Genomic DNA, 9,165 nt, shown 5'->3' with positions numbered 1-9,165 from the left:
TGAAAGTAAGAATTCTTTTATTTAGCCAGAATTCGCCTACTTTACTTTAGAGGACTAGCTCTTCCTATTGGACTCGTGGGATTGGAGACAGCCTCAGGTTCACTATCTTCTTTAGAGTCCTTAGACTATGGATATGATATGACGATTGTCAGCTAACTTCACTAACCAATGGCACTATTTCGCACACAAGACATTCTAGCCTTGTGATCTCGAACACTACTTATGATAATAAGAAATCAAAAGTATTTAGTGGGTCAGGCGACACCCAGATTTGAACTGGGGATAAAGGATTTGCAGTCCCCTGCCTTACCGCTTGGCCATGCCGCCAAATCCGATTCTAAATCGAGAGAAATCTTATTCATACCATTTACTATACTAATTCTTTATCGTAGCAGGAGATTACTAAACCCTCTATTTTTTTCAATAAGCATTCTACCACTAACTATGCGCCAGAGTATGGTTTCTCTACTCTTTCCTTTTGGTACGAGAATTTCCGGATCAAGACATTCTTCCTATTAAGATATTGAATTGGGTCTTGGTTGTGGTGGTGGAGGTGCAGGATTAGGTCTAATATGAGGTCTAGCCAGTAGTATGAGGTCTAGCCAGTAGATAGTAGAGAGGAGGGCTAAATCCAGGTTGGTTAATGTCCCGTCGCTCAATCCATCTATTTTTCTTTCGCGCTAGTGAACTCTGGCAGTTGGAGGAGGGAAAGGAGCATACTTTTCTTACGCAAATAGAAAGTGCGAACAAAGTAGTCAACTTACTGAATCACCAGTGCTCTCATCTTTGTCTTTTGAACTCATCTTTGTTCTTCTAAAATAAGGAATGAATGGAGTTAGGAGAAAGGGTTGAGCTAGAAAGGCGGGAAACTGTTTATGAATATAAGAAGCATCTTCCCAAGTTGCATCCTCTGGTGCTGCATTGGACCATTGAATCAAGACCTGAACTTGAGCATGGTTGCCACATCCTAAGTGAAATAAAACTTCGTAGAGAGAGATCATTTAGATCGTTTAGAATTTGCTTTTCCTTGAGCACCGACCAGAGGGAGAAGAGCGAGTGATCCCTCGATAGGGAGCACGAGCGATGCAACCAACGGGAGGACAAGACAAGCCCTTCCGAAAAGCTCGTTTGCCTTTCATCTGAGCGAAGTGATTCCTCAAGGTCAGGTTAAACAAGTGAATCATCGGTTGCAAGCACGAGAGCAAGCGATCGAAAAGGAGGAGAAAGAAACACGATAACCAGATGTCGAAGCCAGCTTGAGATGAACATTAGGAATGAAAAACAGTGATTCAACGTTATGAGTACCCTCCCTTAATAAATAAATAGAATAGGGGCCAAACAATTTCCTTCAATTTGAGTAGAGTGCGTTGGCTGGAAAGTAGTAAAGTCGAAGTGAACCTCTATTTAGGAGAGATAACCCCGAACTCGAGCTACTTCATTCTCTAATAGGCTTGTTGTACCCGGTCTTGCTATTGACTCCCTAGCTAGCTCAGAAGGAATGCCTAACTCTGTTGGGACAGATTGGACAGTTGGAGCAGCCGATAAACCAGCCACAGCAGAAACAGAATGACTAGTTTCAACAAGGCGAGCAGGAGAAGCTACTCTCTTTTTAGTCGCATCCGTGGAAGGAAAGAAGGATCAGATCGTAAGCGAACAGTGGGAAGAGCGTAAGCGAGTTCAGTCAATGCAATGAAGGGTAGGAGAAATCCCGCTCAGGAAGATAGGTTTAGGAAGATGGCACCGGAAGGGAAGATAGTACTCCCCTGATGAACTCTGATTGGCCAGGCAATCGAAACTTCTTCGTCTAGTCTAGATTGGCTGTACGGGACACTGTTCTTCTTTGTTATAGGAGTCGAGGTAGCCACCACCGGCTAAAGGAAATCGTCCTTCATTCGTTTTCTTCCTCGTAGTCGTTTTAGTCCTCGGCTAAGGTATCATCAGATATAGAAGAAGCAGAGACCGGGGGTAATAGCAAAAAAGGAATATAACTCGTCCGAGGAAGTGGGCGCAGGGGGCAGTGGGGTAAGGTAATTGAAGTAACTAGCCAGTATTAAGATTAGGCATAAGCATAATAAACTGATGCATCCGAAGACGGTGAATCTAGAATAGAGGCCGGGTGGGGAAGCAAAAGATGCAAGAGAGCCTTTTTCCGGGATTGGATTTCACTCATTTAGTGCTTGGGATGCGGGCAGGCGTGGAAGATGAACATAAGAGAGCTCCGCCCTTGCCTTGCACCGGTGAACAAAAGAAAGAAAGGAGACAAGGTCGGAACTAAGACGTCAATAGCTTATTTTAAGTGACGTATTCCTGTCGGGAACAGCGAGCAAGGATAAAATGAGAGTATGAGCCCACACCCATATAGAAATCAGTCATATGCCTGATAGTCGTTATCTATTCTTTCTCAATGATAGTATTATTACCCGAAAACGATATGTACAGAGGAAGCTAGTTCTGTACTCTAGTTCTGTCCCCAAGGCGCGAGTGAAGCCCTTCTCCAGTATGGTAAAGTGAAACCGCTTCGGAGTTTATGGTTCGAAAGAAAGAGAGAGGAAAGCACTTATAAAGCGGTGGGCTCTTCTCTTCTCTTCTCTTCTCTTCTCTTATAGTAAACAAGAGTTCCGTTAAGCTCTGGGACTCTGGGCAAGATAGCTGTAGTTTTGAAAACGTAAATTGACCGAAGTTTGTCTTGACTTTCCCCTATTCTACGTATACCATCTCCGAGCCTCTCGTTAAATCGAATCAATTGATGAAAGATGCCCGTCCTTGCTAGGCCAGTTAGAAGTTCCTGGGGATGTGATTGACCTAAGAAGCCCGTGTTATCGATAGATGTAAGTTCATAGTTGAAGACAAGGGAGTTTTAGCTTTTTCGTACCTCGCCCCGGTGTCACTGACAGGGGAAGCGCAAGGTTGATTTATCTGTTTTCGACTCGTGAAAGTTATCACAGCTAGCCAGCCTACAAGGAAGATTTGTGGGAAGTAAGTTACAAGACTTCTCCCCAAGCTCTATTTCCGGACCTAGTTCAAGGACAGGAGCTGGGGATTTGGCCAAGCCAGTTGTTGAAGTCGAGTATGAGCTTCTATCCAATCGAAAGAAGAAGCAAAGGCTTTTCGGTAAAGTATCTGTTTTTTAGTGGTCCTTGCATTCACTCCTCCAAGGAGGTGGGAATTCATCCATAGTACGCCTATCTATGGAAAAGTTCTTTTGAAAGATTTCCCCTTCCTTTCTTCTCTACACTTATCCGAATAGGTTGGTGTGCCAGCTTCTTCTCCTGCCATCCCGACCTGTTGGCCATACCGTAGTGTGAGCACCATTATTAGAATTGGAGTATCTCTTTCAAGCACGCACATAATGGACAGCGTGGGAATACCTACAATAGGGACAGCCCGTCATAGACCACAGGAATCCATACCCTCGCGGAAAGGAGAGGAAGAAGACTGTCTTCTCGGGGAAGACAGGCTTTCTCGGACTAGAAGAAGAAGAGGAAGAAATCGATACTATGCTAGCTAGTTACAGGGAAGCTGCATCAATGGAAGTTGGATTGCCTAGTTTTGCTTTTGAGTTCGATTTGAACTACTTTTCCAAGGAACCACACTGGGCTAACTTGAATCTGTAATCGATGGTTAAGGCGCGCAGCGGTAAGGTTCCCACCGAATCAAGAATTCGGCAATTGAGGAGCTCGATTAGTCATACTCACCACCACCTGCTCTAGGCCCATTGCCAGATCTCAGAACAAGTCAGCAGGGAGAGGGAGTTTATCTAAGCGAGAATGGGGTCGGGGCCAATGCTTCGTTTTGGCTTGATCTATTTCACAACAAGTGAAGTGGGAGATTGACGGTTGGTTTACAGACTGCAATCAGCTCGGGAAAAAAAGAAAGAAGTATCTAACTAGAGCTCGCTCCTTTAGTATTTAATAGGGAAATTCCCACCGAAAAAGCCATGAAATCACGTTGAAAATAAGGCAAGCAATTAGAGTATTACGTAAGGAAAAATACCTCGCAGAGATGGCCCAACCCTTTCTATTTTGGTTTTTTCCTAATTGCGCACCCCTACCTTTTATTGATAGTTTATGCCGGGTCTTTTCCTTCTGAATAAGATTGTTAGTTTCTGCTAGAGAGGTTGCTCCAAAAATAGTAACCTGCTCCTGGTTCACATGAACAAAGTGTAGCAGAACGGACTTCCATCCTTTTTTGAAGGAAATGCATACATTGGGGAATTCCGGGCTCCGGAGAACCTTCTGGGATGTATGTTTGGAAGCATTCAAAGAAGAAATCCCCATAGTTATCTCGTAATAAGAAGGAGACGGTTGAGTCTCCTTTATCAGGAGGATTTTAACGGGAAAACATGTCTGGATCCGCTTTTGCAATTCTAGCGGACCAACGGCTATGCGGCTCTCAGAAACAAAATGAACGAGAACATACTTTCGAATTGTGGTAGGGGCGAACCCATCCGGGCGGGTGGAAGCCTTGGAATATATTACTGCAACTACACTCATAGACAATAGAATGCTTAGAAGAAAGCAGATAGATAAGTAAACGAATTCTTTCATTACCAAAGGCTCTCACTTCGTTCTCTCGCTCTCCTCGCGGCGCTCCTTGCTCGCGGAGAGGCATACCGAAAAAAAAGACGCTCAGATGTGGATTCAATCGCGCGGTTTCGTTTTTCTTCTCCACCACACCAAATAGTTGAATAATAAGACACAAACTAGATACGGAATCGCTACGCTAAGTTTCTTTCTATATGGGTAATAAGTGTAGGGATTGACCTCACCGAGTAAAGATAAGAACTCGTACCAGGATTTACCATTGTTGGCTAAAGCATTGTTGGCGAAATCTTACTTACCTAACAGGCGGCGCATTTGCTACTTACCTAACTAACAGAGCAGGCAGGCGCATTTGCCAGAACAGGCGCATTTGCTGGTCCAGTTAATTACGGATTGGATATGACAGTTCATTACTTGAAATTATGGGGACTGCTCATTTCTTTGTTTAGCATTTCTTTCCTGAATCAGAGTTTTGAGTAGCCCGAGTGAGGGACGGACATGAAATTAAGAAAGAGCCCGCACGCAGGCTTCTGATCTAGATGCACTGAAAATGGCTATAAAATATCCAGTTTTAGAAAACAACACTCACTCTCTCTTTACGAGAATTTCAAGTGGGTTGGTTCAATTCCTAGCTTTTTGGATTTGTATTGCCTTACGAACTTGCTAACTAAAAGAAGGTAGGTCCACAAACAAGTCTATATTGGAATAGATAGAGAGCATTTTTCCCCTTTGTAATTTCACAAAAAGTGGAGAGCCCTAGCATTGAATGAACGTAGTTACTTATCGAATTACCTGAAGTGAAGGAATGCCCAGACTTATTTACTTGTCCGAATAGATTGACTCGGTAGGCCGTAGGAAAAGATAACTCATGCCTACTTTACTTACTTGCCCAAGCCCTACCTACATATTTGACTAGTAGTTCTTTCGGAGAATTACTCTCTACCTACCTATAGTAGATTGAGTCGAGTAGTGATGAGCACTTATATATACCAGTCCGAGTATTGAATCGAACTAACTCATACATAGGAATTCCTTTCTGGTTGTCTTGCATTTACTTTTTCTTTGATTTGTCTTGTATTCCCGAAGAGACAGGGAAAGCTTTACCAGTTGTGCGGACGGATTAGCCTTAATTAACTTATTAGTAAGTAAGATCTTGGCTTTGTATTGCCGCTTTTCCTAGATATAGCATAGTAGTGCGTTTGCGATAAGATTGAATTGAAACTCGAAGTGAGAGCATGCATTTCCAGCCATACGGAGAGAATTACCCGCCTACCTGGATGGCCTGCCTAGTAGTTCTTTTGACCTGGATGGTCCGCCTGCCTAGCTGTTAGCTTCAACAGGTTGCTAAGCATTAAACAGTGGAGCTGTATTTGTTTATATTTATTTAATTTGAACCATTGGGAAAAGGGAACTGCTAAATCTGCCTGTGCTCATAGAATTTTTTGATTGTGCTGTCTGTTTATATAGACCTTGTATGTGTTTACTCTTGATTTTGTTTTCTGAAATGTGCACTCAGAGTTCCTATTTTTATTGTTGCGATGTCCTGCAGTGTACCTGATTGTATGTCCAATACCATTGGTCCCAAAGGAAGATCCTAACAGAGACAGAGCTATTTATATAAATTTAGTGAAGTTATCTGCAAGCAGACAATGTCTGCGATCATGTTATGCACTTGCAGTGGGGACCAATCCAGGTTCGAAGATATTCCTCGATCGCCAGAATCTCTTGCGACACGTGATTTCTCAGCAAATGGCTCTTCTTCAAAGATAGCAAGTCGAGAAACAACGCCTGATGATAGCCAAGTAAATGAAGTAGAATCAGACCTCAGAGAAACCCTTTCATTAAATTATGAGGTTTGCTGCACCCCTTCAATCTTCGAGGAAATTTGGCTATCTTGTGTTTCTTATATTTGCTAATTGATAGATTTATTTTTCTGTGTAACAGGAGGCCCGGGCATTGTTAGGTAGACTGGAAACATCAGAGAGGAAATTTTGATGCAGCATTGCTGGTTCTTCAGGGAATTGATATAAGAAGTTTGAGGCCACGAATGACCAGTGCTATTGCTGAAAGTATCAAGTCTAGAGTGCCTCCACGTTCTTCAAGAAGGAAAACCTCACAAGTGAACGGAATGCTAATGCATATGTCAATGCATTCTGTAAGCTTGCTTCTAGAGGCCATATTGCTTAAAGCAAAGTCATTGGAAGGCCTTGGTAGAGTAACAGGTATTAACTAGATTTTTCTTTTCAATGTGCTTTCTTGTATTGTACTTTAGCATTGCCATCTGAAATGGGTATAGTAGTTCCAGAAGCGTTGCAAATCTCCTATTGTCCTATATATGCGGTCCTAGCTATTTTGTTTTAGTGAAAAATATGTTTTTGACAAAACGGAGTAAAAGGCTGTTATGCTTCATATTGATAACTTTTGCATCTGAAAGAGCTTTGTTGCATCCGTCAGAGTTTCACTTCATGCTATCTTGACATGGCTGATGCTGCGGAAGAATGCAAAACCATCATAGACATAGTTGAGTCTGCATGGCCATATGGTGTTCCTGACGGGTAAGCTAATGGACATATTCCATTCAGCTCTAGAATATCTTCCCAAACTGTGGATGAGAAGCTGTTGTTTCGAAGAAGCCATCATTGCATATCGGAGAGCTCTTGCAAAGCCATGGAATTTGGATTCTGAAAGGTCCGCCAACTTACAAAAAGACTTGGCAGTGACTCTGCTGTATTGTGGTGTTGAAGTGAAGTTTCCTGAAGAATTTGGTCAGAAAGGGAACCTGTTAACCCCTGGGAACAACATAGAGGAAGCAATTTTTTTATTACTCGTACTAACAAGAAAGCTATCCCTCCAAGAAATAAAATGGGATCCTGACCTTGTGAACCATTTGATGTATGCACTCTCGTTATCCGGGCATCATGAAGTTTTGGCCAGCCATCTAGAAATGTTGTTGCCAGGAACCTATACCAGATCGGAGAGATGGTCTATCCTTGCACTTTGCAACAGTGCAGCTGGTATGGATGATAGTGCATTAAACATCATAAGGAATGGTTTTTGTGTATTAGAGAGAAAGGGAAAACCTCATATTCCATCTCTTCTTTTAGGAGCAAAACTATGCTGTTAGAATCCAAAGCATGCTTCCGAAGGGATCAAATTTGCAAATAAAGCCATGAAGTCTTTCAGAAGTCACGATATGCATTTCATCAGCATTGTAAACCACTTTCTTGGTGTGTGTTATGGACCTTTTTCTAGGTCGTCCACTTCACACTTGGATAAATCGAGATTACAAGATGATGCACTGAGGCTGCTGCAGGATGCTGCTGCAATGGCAAAGTAGAATCCTGAAATAATGTATAGCCTTGCTTGGGAAAATGCGATGCAGCGCAAACTCAATGCAGCTGTTGAAAATGCAACAGAATGTCTTGAAATGGTGATGGGTGGTTCAGTTAGTGCCTGGAAGTTATTAATTCTTGTATTATCTGCACAGCAGAATTTACAAGAAGCCGAAGCAGTAGCGGATATTGCCATAGATGAAGCTGAGAAAGATGATCAGTTGGATATTTTGAGGCTGAAAGCACAAATTCAGGCTTCCCGTGGACAATTCAAGCCTGCAGTGGAATCTTTTCGGGTTTAGCTTTGGTCGCAAGCAAAGAAGGAAGTCTGGAAATCAACCACTTGTAGTGAGGTACAACCCCTTCTCTTCTTTATTAGACTCCCATTAAAATATCATTGTTCTTCTTCGCTCATTATCTACTTGGTCTTGACAGGTTAAATCCCTACAGAAGTTAGAGATGGACGCATGGTTAGATTTGGCGTCAATATACACAAAGCTTGAGGCATGGCATGACTCAAACATCTGCCTTGACAAAGCCAGATCCATCGATTTCTTTTATCCCAAGTATTGGCACGTAAGAGGTAAATATTCGCAACTACCTGACCTGATTCTGCTAATATATTCAGTTATGCTTTCTTTTTACCAAACAAATAAGGAACTCAAAATAAATTATTGTAATTTTTTGCCAAGTGTTGTGATTGGCTTTGGCTGCATTTGCTTCAGTTTTCATGTCCTCTGGACATCAAGAAAATGGGGTTGTCCCTGAAACTTAATAATACAGTACTACTATACCGGTGCTTCTGGATTGATATCTAAATGAATATCCAAGAGGTTGCTGCTTCTGTTAGTTTTTTACTATTAAAGTTCGTTCGATGGTTCGATGTTTCAAACTGCTAATGCATTCAGCACCTTTGCGGGTCTTCAGTTGGAGGGTCAATCCTTGCACCAAGAAGCCTTGATGGCGTTTTCATTCGCCCTTTCGATCAATCCAGATTACGTCCCAAGCATGGTTTCTATGGCAGGAATTCTACGAAATCTAGGAGGGAACTCGTTATCAAACTACTGCCTGCGCTAGGGGAAGCGCGAAAGAAAAACCAGTTTCAAGATCTGATACCCTTGAAGGACTCCCAGGAATGAGAGAGCAAGTACAAGGACAATCTGATTTTCTAAGGATAGGCGGTATTCCATAATTAACATAGTTCGGTTAGAGTGGATTTTAAAAGCTACAGCAGATCGATAAGTTGCTAATTTAGCTAAGTAAACTCCACTACGGAATCTAGCTCTCCATAC

The 9,165-nt window shown here is 42.4% G+C and overlaps 1 non-coding gene and 1 pseudogene across 1 annotated transcript; one reads left to right on the top strand and one right to left on the bottom strand.

The window, feature by feature from the left end:
* Positions 1–256: 256 nt before the first annotated feature.
* Positions 257–327, bottom strand: TRNAC-GCA (transfer RNA cysteine (anticodon GCA)). The gene has a single exon. It is a non-coding gene; the product is annotated as a tRNA-Cys (tRNA).
* A 60-nt stretch (positions 328–387) lies between these two features.
* Positions 388–9,165, top strand: part of LOC117848644 (protein NPGR1-like) — an 11,393-nt pseudogene continuing 2,615 nt past the window's right edge.

The sequence above is a fragment of the Setaria viridis genome, unplaced genomic scaffold (genome assembly GCF_005286985.2).
Source record: "Setaria viridis unplaced genomic scaffold, Setaria_viridis_v4.0 scaffold_196, whole genome shotgun sequence".
NCBI lineage: Eukaryota > Viridiplantae > Streptophyta > Magnoliopsida > Poales > Poaceae > Setaria > Setaria viridis.
This window is presented reverse-complemented; position numbering and strand designations above follow the sequence as displayed.